The following is a 12,674-nucleotide window of genomic DNA, read 5'->3' as shown; positions in this document are numbered from 1 at the left end:
GCTTCTGCAGCATTGTCCTGGGGCTGAGATGGTTGGCCTCCAACCACTTGCCTTTGTACTGCATATGATTCCAACCAGTGGAAAGTTGCCTCCTGATTTTCCTACTGACCTTTATTTTGCTTGGGGCCCCGTATGCTACATTTAGTTAAATACTATCTTGATGTCGAGACCAGTCACTCTTGTTGTAATACACCGTTGGATTGGATTTGATTTAATGTCACTTGTACCAGGTACAGTGAAAAGTATTGTTCTGCGTACAGGCCAGACAGATCGTTCCATACATGAAAAAACATAGGATATACATAAATATTTAATGTGAATACATAGGCACAGGCATCGGGTGAAGCATACGGAATGTAGTGCTACTCAGTAGAGAAGATGGCTGAAGCGATCAGTTCAGTCCATAAGAGGGTCATTCAGGAGTCTGGTAACAGCAGGAAAGAAGCTGTTTTTGAACCTGTTTGTGGGTATGGTTATGTTTTCTGTATATATAAATTGTTGGACATGATGCAATGCATAATATGATTCAGACTTCAATTAAGTTTCTTCTGAGGAAGCTACCAACTAAGGCGTATGTACAGGTTCTGCTACCAATGTTTCAAATCCTTAATAAATCAACCTAGTATTTTTGTGCTAACCAATTCCTTTTGAGTGGTTGGTGCCATGATGTTTACTAAATAAGCAAAAGGAGAAGAAAAAAATTTAACAACTCTCAAGTCACCTCTTGTGTTTAGCTCTTTTGTCCATGCTTGAAACAAGGCTATAATGAGATCATAAGCCGAGTGGCCCTGATGGAATGCAAACTGAACACCAGTGGCAGGTTATTGCTGAGTAAGTGCCACTTGAACGAACTACCTGCAACATCTTGCATCACTTTGCTGATCAAGAGTTAGGGTCGGTAATTATCCGGAATAGATTTGATCTGCTTTTTGTAGACCGGATGTACCTGAGCAATTTTCACATTGTTAGATAAATGCCAGTATTGTAATTGTACTGGAATAGCTTGGCTGGGTCCTGGCTGTTTCTGAAGCACAGATCTTCAGAATGACTGATTATGATCCCAGACCAGATGTCAACAGTGACTAGGATACTGGATATTTTATTTTTAATTTTTAATTTTGTAAGACTGTGAGGAAAGAATACTTCGCTTCAGGAGTGATTACACAAAGAAATAGTATTAAAATCACACCAGAAAATAACTTACTATTACCAATTAAACAACACTACTCAATACAGTAAATGTAATGTAAATGTGAAGTCGCCGTAGTCCCAGATGACCATAGCTGCTTTACCCTTTGAGGGCGAGAGCTGACTGGTGATGGGTTAACCTGAGGATCACTACATTTCAGGCAAGTGGTAAGGTTGAGAAGGAGGGCCTTCATGAATAACCTCAGCCAGTACAGGAATTGAACCCACGCTGCTGACTTGTTCGGCATCACGAACCAGCTGTCTAGCCAAGTGAACTAAACTGGCCCCTCCTTAACTGCTATCTTTATTCCCATTCAAACAAAAAAGGAACAAAACCTATCTCTACTCTCAATCCACTGTTAAATCATTGGCACTCAGGAATACTTGCTTTTGAGAAATGTTCTTTGAGAAAGAAAGACTTTTTTGACACTGCCTTAAAGACAAGACCTGACTCCTGTCAGAATCCTGCAGAAACTCTGGCTGTATGTCATCAGAAGATGTTCCAGCTCCCCTTACTCTCAGGTAAGTCTGCACTGCTTTAAAGACTTTTAGTATTTTTCAACTGAACTGCAGTGAGAGCGAACTGCTTGATTTCTCGTCACAGCTTTATTCAGCTCACAACTGATCTGCGTTTCCTGCAAAATGCCTGATACCTTCGCTCCACCCAGTAACAACATCAATTTACTAAGCTGAAATCTAATTAACTCCACAGGGCATCCCCTTAATCCAAACAAAACTGCATAATAATGAGGTATAGTCTTTATTATTATCACAGGTAGGCGCACATTAACACTGCAATGAAGTTACTGTGAAAATCCCTTAGTTGCCACACTCCGGCGCCTGTTCGGGTACACAGAGGGAGAATTCAAAATGTCCAATTCATCTAACAAGCACGTCTTTCAGGACTTGTGGGAGCACCCGGAGGAAACTCACGCAGACACGGGGAGAATGTGCAGACTCCGCACAGACAGTGACCCAAGCGAGAATCAAACCTGGGACCCTGGTGCTGTGAAGCAACAGTGCTAACATTTATGACACCTTAATTACAGCCCAAGTGGCGTATGTATTTCAACCCAGGGTTTTTAATCTTATCTACAACAAAATATAGTATATACAGTTTCCTACATAGAGTCATAGAATCATACAGCACAGAAAAGGCCCATCACATCTGCGCCGGTAAAACAATCCACCTAATCCATTCTAATCCTATTTTCTAACACTTGGCCCATAGCCTTGTATTCCCTAGGATCTCAAGTGCACATCTAAATACTTCTTAAATATTATGAGGGTCTCTGCCTCCACCACCCTTTCAGATAGTGAATTCCAAACTCCCACCACTCTCTGGGTAAAAAAGATTTTCCTCACAGCCCCTCTAAAGCTCCTGCCCCGACCTTAAATCTATGCCCCTGGTCACTGACCCCTCCACCAAGTGGAACAGTTTGTTCCTGTCTACTCCATGTATGCCCCTCATAATTTTATACATTTCAAGCATATCCCCTCTCAGTCTCCTCTGCTTCAAGGAAAACAATCCAAGTATATCCAATCTCTCTTCATAACCATAACTTTCCAGCCCAGGCTGCATCCTTTCCAGTGATATCACATCCCTCCTGTAATGTGGATTCCAGAATCGCACATAATACTCTAGCTGTTGCCTAACTAACATTTTATATAGTTTTAGCATAACCTCACTGCTCTTAAACTCTATACCTCGGCTAATAAAGGCAAGGTTACCTGCTTTTTCTTGACCACTGTATTCACCTGCTCTGCTACCTTAAGGGACCGGTGTACATGTACACCTCTGATCCTCGGAACCTCCCAGGATCCTGCTGTTTATCGTGTATTCCTTTGCCTTGTTTGTCCTGCCTAAGTGCATCACTTCACATTATCTAAATTGAATTCCATTTGCCACTTATAATCCCATCTGATCTGCCCATCTGTATCCTCCTGTAATCAAAGGCTATTCTCCTCACTATTTAACAGCCCACCAATTTTCGTATCATCCGCAAACTTCCTGATCAATCCTCCTGCATTCATATCTAAATCATTTATATAAATCACAAACAGCAAGAGCCCCAACACCGATCCCTGAGGGACCCCCACTGGACACAGGCTTCCATCAGAAAAACACCCCTCAACCATCACCCTCTGCTTCCTGCCACTCAGCCAATTTTGGATCCAATTTGCCAAATTTCCTTGGATCCCATGAGCTCTTACCTTTGTTATCAGTCTCCCATGTGGGACCTTATCAAAAACCTTGCTGAAGTCCAAGTAGACTATAAAATGCATATCCCTTCATCTACACACCTGGTCACCCCTTCGAAAAACTCAATCAAGTTGGTCAGACATGACATCCCCTTAACAAAACCATGCTGACTGTTCTTGATTAATCCCTGCTTTTCCAAATGCAGATTAATTCTGACTCTCAGAATTGCTTCCAATAGCTTCTCCACCACTGAGGTTAGACTGACTGGCCTGTAGTTTCCTGGTTTATTACTTCCTCCCTTCTTGAATAATGGCACCACATTGGTTATTCTCCAGTCCTCTGGCACCTCTACTGTGGCCAGAGAGGAATTGAAAATTATTGCCAGTGCCCCTGCTATTTCCCCCCTTGCCTGACTCAGCAGCCTGAGATACATTTCATCTGGCCCTGATTATTTGTCTACCTTTAAGCCTGCCAGACCACTCAAAATCTCCTCTCTGCCTGTGTTAATCTCTTTAACTTTATTACAGACCTTCTCACTGATTTCTATACCCACACTGTCCCTCTCACCAATGAACACTGACACAAAGTATTCATTTAGAACCCTACCTATATCCTCGGGCTCTGCAGCCGTTTAGTGACATCCCTGACCCTGGCACCAGGGAGGCAACATACCACCCTGGAGTATCTTTTGCAGCCACAGAAACGCATGTCTGTTTCCCTTACAATTGAATCCCCTAACCCCATCGCCCTGACAGTTTTCTGCAGCAGACCCCCAATGTGCCATGAAGTTGGCTGTTAGTGCTTTCCCCGACACAAGTCATCTCCCCAACAGTATCCAAAATGGTATATCTGCTGGAAAGGGGGGTGGCCACAGAAGACTCCTGCACTTCCTGCCTTACTCTACACTGCCAGGTGGTCACCCATGCCCTCTCTGCATGTTCATTGGTTTCATAAATATTGAAGTTAGAGAGAAAGCTTAATATTATGCAGTATGAGTAGAAAAAAGTGCAATAGGAGTGTAGACCGAATGGTGACATGATGATGGTGCTATTTGAGGTCACATGACAGACGTGCAGAGTGCTCCTCTGAGCATGGGCAGAGTACAAGCATGTAATAAGAGCTACTCAGACTAGTGAATAAACTATTTTAGTCTAAGTCTTTGGTTGCCAGTCTTGGAGTCCAGCACTTCTACATGGTGTCAGGAGTTGGTAGTATGGCACAAGGACTTCGCCATATCAACCCGCTCATATTCAATAAAAGTATTATGGACAACTGGGCCAAGTTTGAAAAGGAGTGGCGCGTATATTGTAGTGCCGGATTATCGGATAAATTTTAAAAAAATACAAGCATAATATCTTTAGCCTTACTAAATTTAGCGGGCCCCGTTGAGAAGTTTGAATCCTTTGTGTTTCAAATGGAGGAGGAGAAAGAGGACACCAAAATAATTCTTAAAGAATTTTGAGAACATGTGCCTGCCAATGAAGAACATAATACTCAACAGACATGAAATGAAATGAAAATCGCTTGTCACGAGTAGGCTTCAATGAAGTTACTGTGAAAAGCCCCTAGTCGCCACATTCCGGCGCCTGTTTGGGGAGGCTGGTACGGAATTGAACCGTGCTGCTGGCCTGCCTTGGTCTGCTTTAAAAGCCAGCGATTTAGCCCAGTGTGCTAAACCAGCCCCTCAGAAGTACTGTTTAAACAGAAGTACTGATAAACAGAAGTACTGTTTATCATATATTCATTAATATTTTATAGATTTTAATGAATGTTCTTCCACAATCAATCTTTTGCTAAACTACAGGACTTTATTTCCTTAGGGCGGCACGTTAGCACAGTCGTTAGCACTGTTGTTTCGCAGCGCCAGGATCCCAGGTTAAATTCCTGCTTGGGTCACTGAGCGGTTTGCGGAGTCTGCATGTTCTCCCTTTGTCTGCGTGGGTTTTCTTCAGGTGCTCCGGTTTCCTCCCACAAGTCCCGAAAGACATGCTTGCTAGTGAATTGGACATTCTGAATTCTCCCTCAGTATACCCGAACAGGCGCCGGAATGTGTCAACTCGGGGATTTTCACAGTAACTTCATTGCAGTGTTAATGTAAGCCTACTTGTGACAATAATAAAGATTAAAGATGTCCATGGCTGATTATCCCTTTTCCTACAGTTCTTCCTTTTTACTGGTGTATACTTTTTCTGAGCACAGTGAAAAATCACTTTAGAAATCCTACACTCTTCCTCAATTGTCCCACCTTAAAGCCTTTGCTCCCAGTTTACTTTAGCCAAACATAGCAAATACGATACACTCTTTTGTGATGATTTGTGTCATTGTTTTGAATGCTACGAGCATTCAGGTAAAGTGTCCTTATGCTAGTTTTTTTAGCTTTTTAAATCTAAACATCTTCATTAATAATATCTTCTAATAATTTCTTTTGCAAATCACCTGAAATCTACCCGCTCGTTGTTGATCCTTTCACGAGGGGAAACAGTTTCTCTCTCTCGCTTCTCTGTCCAGCCCCCTCTTAGCCTTCTTCACTCCAAGGAGAACAGCCCCAATCTCTTCAATCTATCCTCAAAACTGAAGTTTTTCATCCCTGGACCCATTCTTGTAAACCTCTTCTGTACTGTACTCTCTCCAATGTGTTAACATCCTTCCCTTAGTGTGATGCCCAGAGGTGTACACAATATTCCAGCTGAGGTCTAACTAGTGTCTTGTATAAGTTCAGCATAATCTCCTTGCTTTTGTACTTTATGCCCTAATTAATATAGTCCAGGATACCATGGGCGGGATTCTCCACTCCCACGCCTAAGTGGCCGCGCCGTCGTGAACGCCGTCGAGGTTCACGACGGCGCGGAACGGCCCCGGTCCCGACCGATTCAGGCCCTGACAATGGGCCAGTATCAGGGCCGCATCAGCTACACGCGTCAGGCCTTGTCGCCCGCGTAAAAGTGGCGCCGCATAGATGACGCGGCCGGCGCTGCATAACGGACGCCATCCGCGCATGCGCGGGTTGGCCGGCGCCAACCCACGCATGCGTGGTTGCCGTCCTCTCTAAGTCCGCCCCGCAAGAAGATGGGGGACGGATCTTGCGGGGCCGCGGAAGGAAGGAGGTCCTCCTTCAGAGAGGTGGGCACCAATCGCGGGCCACCCCACATTCCAGGTGAAGCCCGGTGCAGGATCCCACCTCGCCCCCCCACAGGCTGCCCCCCCCCCCCAACGTTCATGCACCGCCCACGACTGCAGCGACCAGGTGTGGACGGCGCCAGGGGGAACCCGCTGTTTTGGCCTGGCCGCTCAGCCCATCCGGGCCTCAGAATAGCGGGGGTGCCAGAGAATCGCCATTTTCGGTATCTCCGCCGATTCTCCGGGCTGCGGCCCGTGAAGCTCGACCGGGCTGTTCCCGCCGCTTGGGAGAATCGCGGGAGGGCGTCGGACCGGCGTCCCCGGAAATTTTGGCGGCCCAGGCGATTCTCCCAACCGGCGTGGGAGTGGAGAATCGCGCCCCATGTACTTTATTAACTGCTCTCTCCATCACTCCTACCACCTTCAACGATAAGTTACGTAGAAACATAGGAATTAGGAGCAGAAGTAAGCAATTCAGCTCTTCGAGCCTGCTCCACCATTCAATCAGATCATTGCTGATCTCTTCCTAGTCTCAAATCCATCTCTCCACCTGTTGTCCATATCGGTTTAACCCATTTTTTATCATAAATATATCTACCTCCTTCTTGAAACCATTTAATGACTCGGATTCCACCGCACTATGCGGCAGCGAATTCCACAAATGTACCACCCTCTGTGAGAAGTAGTTTCTCCTCATCGCCGTTCTAAATCTTCCGACTCTCAACCTATTTCTGTACCCTCTCATTCTAGATTGCCCCACAAGGCATTCTGTCTATGTTTACTTTATCAATCCCTTTTAGTATTTTTTACACCTTGATCAGATCTCCTCTCATCCTTCTAAACTCCAGCGAGTATAAGCCCAAAATGTTTAATCTTCTCTCATACGTCAACTCCTTCATCCCTGGTGAATCTGGTGAACCTCCTCTGAACTGCCTCATATCCTTCCTGAAATAAGGAGACCAAAACTGGACACAATATTCCATATGTGGAATTGCAACAACACTTCTCCACTTTTATACTCCAGTCCTTTTTTAAATTCTTTTAATTAAGGGGTAATTTAGTGTGGCAAATCCACCTACCCTGCACATCTTTGGGTTGTTGGGGTGAGACCCATGCAGAATGGGGAGAACGTGCAAACTCCACACAGACAGTGACCTGGGGCCAAGATCGAACCCGGGTCCTCAGTGCCGTGATGCAGCCGTGCTAACCACTGCGCCACGGTGCTGCCCTACTCCAGTCCCTTTGCAATAAACGTTAACATTCCATTTGCCTTTTTAATTACAAGCTGTACCTGCGTACTGACTGTCTGCGATTCATGAACTAAGACACCCAGATCTCTCTGCCCGACGCACCTTGTATCTATTTTCCATTTAGATAATTTGCCTTTCTATTTTTCCAGCCAAAAGGGATAACCTCACACTTACATACATTAAACTCCAACTGCCAAATTTTGGCCCAATCTCCTAGCCTATCTATATCCACCTGTAAGATCTTATCCCCTCTTCACTGCCTGCTTTCCCATCTATCTTAGTATCATCACAAAATTTTGCTATGTTACACTCTGTCCCTGTTTGCAGATCATTTGTATAAATTGTAAACCGTTGAGGTCCAAGGCTGACCCCTGTGGCACCCCGCTAGTTACAGTTCGCCAGCCAGAGAAGGACCCATTTCTCCCAACCATCTGCTTTCTGTCAGTCAGCTAATCCTCAATTAGTCAGAGATTGAATAATCTATGGGATCCACCTAGTCCGAAAGCAATTGCTGCGAAAGAAAGATTTACAGTACAAACAGCCATTATCATTTGCATGCTAAACAAACAGTCTGAAAAACATGGAAAGTAGTTTAGACATGAAACGGAAGTTTTTGCGGTACACGCCATCCCCTCAGAACAGAGCAGCATATTTGGCATATGGTAAACAATGCAAGAAATGTGGAAAGTGGCATCTCTTTGCAAAATGCTACAAATCAAAATCGCAACAGCATTCTCTTGACAAGAGCCACATTATAGCCAGTCAGTCCTCCAAGACTAGGAGTGTCAGTAAAATGAACGAACTGGAGGTCAGCCAGAGCAACAAAACCACTGAGCCTCCAACAACACTCTACTGTGAAAGTGTCAACACCGTCACTACCCTGATTTACAGCAATGCAAAACTGAAAGTAAAGATCGACACTGGAGCAAAGTTTCATGTATTTCCCAGTCAAATGCTACAGGAAATAGACCCATATGCAGCAGCGGGCCCCGATACTGAGGTGGACATTTGGCCCAGGTGGACAAACCATGTGCACAGATGTTGTGGCTACTCTCATATAGTCAATCAAAGGTAAGGCCACTGCTCGGTCTTTGGACAGCATCACACTGGGGCACATTCAACTTGGTTCAGAGGTATATGCTTTACAGCACCAGGCCCCTGAAATTATAGCACACAAAGACCTCTTCAACTGCAATGTCATTGGTAAGATACCAGTAATATACCAAAGGCGAATAGATGACTCACTCCACCAACAGTTTGTGCTCTGAGAAGAGAACCAATAGCCATGAAGCAGAAAGTAGTTAATTAGCTGCATCCTTCATCAGGATGATGACACTGGCTGTCATAACTCCCATAGATGAGGCCACAGAATGGATTTCAGCAATGATGGCTGCAGTATAGAAAGATGGCACAGTCAAGATATGCATTATCCAGTTCACATGAACAAAGTTCTGTCCAGACCGCATCACACTATGAAGGCAGTGGAACAGGTGATAGTAGACATACCTAATTCCAAGGTTTTCAGCATTCTGGATACATTCTGAAATGTGGCTTATGGCAGATCCCGCTGGATGAAGAATCTTCGAAACTTGCAACATTCATGTCTCTGGTGGGCCGCTATTGCTTTCTTATGCCCAATGGGATCTCTGCTAGCAGCGAGGGCCTTCCAGCGGTGCATGGGCAACTCTTTGCAGGCCAGCCCTTCATCTCGCTCTCGACAAAATTAGGACCATACAGTTAAAGCTCAACCCTGCAAAATTCAGATTTAAGGTCAGCCAGGTTCCCTACAGGGTTCACTTACTCACAGTTGATGGCGTGAAGCCAGATCCAGACACGACGATGGCTATACAACAGATGGCTATCCCCGTACATTGCTTTCTTTATATGACAAATCACCTTGCTAAGTTTATTCTTTGTTACATTGAGGTCACTGGACCTCTTCATCAGCATTTCGAATGGTGTTGGCAGGAGCACCACAAAGTGGTCTTCAACAGACTCAAACAGGTACTCTCAGTCTCATCAGTGCTGCAGTAGTTTGCCGATCGAGCAGCTGTACTCATATCAGCTGATGTCTCCCATGCTGCATCCAGAATGGCAAACCAATAGTTTTTGCATCTCTGCCACAGACTCATTGTGCACAGATTGTAAAGAAACTCCTCGCTCTAATCTCTGTCTCAAGAAGTTTTATGAAGTCGAATATGGTCATCCTGCAACTGTTGAAACTGATCATCAGCCAATCATAACTAGCGTTAAAAAGCCTCTTCACAGACCAGGCAGGTTATTAGGAAGACCTAGATGCCATCCTCTCATAGAATCCTGGGAGAAAAAGATACCCAAAGGCCGACATCACACTGCAGACAACTGCACAACATTATCATGAGGGTGTGGCCTGAGTCTTCATGAGCTCCACACATTCTTCGCCATCGGAGATGAACTAACCATACAGGATGGGCTGATATTATGTGGCCAGCGATATATCATTCTTACTTCTCTTTGATACTACATCCTGCAACTTCACCAGGGCTATCCTGGGTTGGAAGCAACTAGATACAGAGCCAAGGAATCATTATCCTGGCCCTTCTTGTACACCGACATAGAGAGGGAAGACTCCAAATGTGCACTGTGAATTGCACTCAGGCCACATCAAGCAAGAGAACTGTAGCATCGGCAGGAGATTCCGGATCTCCCAAGGTCATTCATAGCAACTGAAATTTTTGAATGGAATGGTGAGCAATAATTAGTCTTCGTCGATTGGATTCTAGGTGATTTGAATTCTAGGTGGTTTGAACTCAACTACCTACCAAACATTTTTTTAAAATAAATTTAGAGTACCCAATTCAATTTTTCCAATTAAGGGACAATTTAGCACGGCCAATCTACCTACCCTGCACATCTTTGGGTTGTGGGGGCTAAACCCACGCAAACACGGGGAGAATGTGCAAACTCCACACGGACAGTGACCCCGAGCCAGGATCGAACCTGGGACCTCGGCAGCTGCGCCACCGTGCTGCACTTGCTACCTGCCAAACATGACGAGTGACACAGTCATCATCAAGCTTCAGAGACACTTCGTCACAGAAGGCATCCCACAGAGACAACGCTCGCCATTTCATCATCAGTGAATTTAGAAACTTGGCACACATGTGGGACTACAAGCAGCCCCCATATCCACAGTCCACTGGCCTGGCAGAACAGGTGGTACACTTAGCTAAGCATCTTGTAGAGAAATGTGCCTGGGATATCGTAGATTACTATATTGCACTCCTCAACCTGCAAAATCTGCCATTACACGGTCTGCCCGCGCCAGCACAGCACCTATTCACCAGGTGCAGCAAGACAACAATTCCTAATACCAAAGTTCTTTTGCAGCCCAAACTTGAAAACAATGTGTGTGGTACCCTCATGGATTGCCGCTGGGGAAATGCACTATGATCACAATGATCGCAGACTCCAACATCTGACACTTGGTCAAATGGTCAGGATCTAGACTCATGCGGGTTGAGGGTTGTACACCGCCATGCCCTGCAGCTGACCATGCTAGCCTTGGACGGTGCCCAACATGTATGAGACTGCTGTCACCTACTGAAGCTATCGGAACCAGAGCCAGCAGGTGCCACAGTACAACAGCCATTCAGCCTACACCACAGGCCTCCTACATGGATCTGGAGGCTCCTCTAGAGGCCAGTACAATAGGCCCTGCACCCACTGAGAACACTGAAGGAACACGCTACATCATCCATGCTGAGGACACCAGCTCATAACATCTACAGCACAGCCAACTGTTCAGAGAGTATGACTAAACCAAACACAAGGGGCTGGATCTCTGTTCCTGAGACTTAAGTGTTGACCCCAGGGCAGGATTTGTGGACCTTCATGACAGCAAAACTAGCGCCGCCCCTGGACTATTTGGCGACTGTGGAGGGGCTAGCATCGGCGCCACGTGGAACATAATAGTTTCCAATGAAAAATGGTGTGAGATTCGCCGGGTCTGTGATTGACACTTGGGAGGCTGACAAGCTGCAGCCGCATATGCACATTACAATCCCCACACACACTCATCCCAGCCAATAAGGTGACACTGGAGCACGCCCATCCTGTTGATGGATCAGCTGGGGCCAGAGGGCACCTAGGAGAGTACCCTGGGGGACACCTATATCACCTGTGACCCTAAGTTCACAGTGGGCTATCAGCTATGTGCCCAGCTGCATGGCTGCTTTGCAGGCTGCAGCAATGGTCTTCCCGCAGAACAGCTCCTGGCCATCCCCCGCTATTTCCCCTGCCCTGGCAGAAGCCCCCCGGCCAGCGGCACAACTGTCAGCAGACTGGTGACGTTGAACACTTTCCGTACCCCCCTCTCTCTCCGTCAGCAGCCACGACGCCAGTTTCACGATTTTTAAAAGCACAAGTGAACCGTGCCGACGGAACTCGGCCTATTGGAGTCGGAGAATCGCGGAGGCCCCCGGAGAAAACCGCTAATGATATGGCAGCGGTGTTTACTGTATGTGCGTTCAGGAAATCATTGACGCTGCTGTCGAGGTAATGGAAAATTGTGATTTGGCATCAAATCGGCGCCCGCCGCGATTTTGGCCTCGGAACCTATTCTCCGCCCAATCTCTTTTCCCGATTTCAGCGTCACCCAATGAAGAATCCCGTTTAACATAATGAACTAGTCTACATCTAACCTTTGTCTTTCTTCTTTCCACCATAAAACGGGGCGGAGGGGATGTTAAAGGAGACGCGGTGACCTATACACCAGTTGCAACAGCTTAATCCATGTTTCACCCTATGTACATAGTTACATATTGTTATTCTGTTGAATCTGTATGCTATATAATGGTTATACTGTTAGATCTCATTAGCACCGGTTGGCCCAACTGAAATGGGGAAGATGTAGACTGAGTGGTCACATGATGACG

At 45.8% G+C, this 12,674-nt stretch overlaps 1 protein-coding gene across 4 annotated transcripts in view; it reads left to right on the top strand.

The window, feature by feature from the left end:
• LOC140385605 (inositol monophosphatase 1-like) overlaps nucleotides 1-12,674 on the top strand; it is a 42,000-nt gene that overhangs the window by 2,841 nt on the left and 26,485 nt on the right. The gene's annotated exons all lie outside the window — the stretch shown is intronic.

The sequence above is a fragment of the Scyliorhinus torazame genome, chromosome 11, assembly GCF_047496885.1.
Source record: "Scyliorhinus torazame isolate Kashiwa2021f chromosome 11, sScyTor2.1, whole genome shotgun sequence".
Classification (NCBI taxonomy): domain Eukaryota; kingdom Metazoa; phylum Chordata; class Chondrichthyes; order Carcharhiniformes; family Scyliorhinidae; genus Scyliorhinus; species Scyliorhinus torazame.
This window is presented reverse-complemented; position numbering and strand designations above follow the sequence as displayed.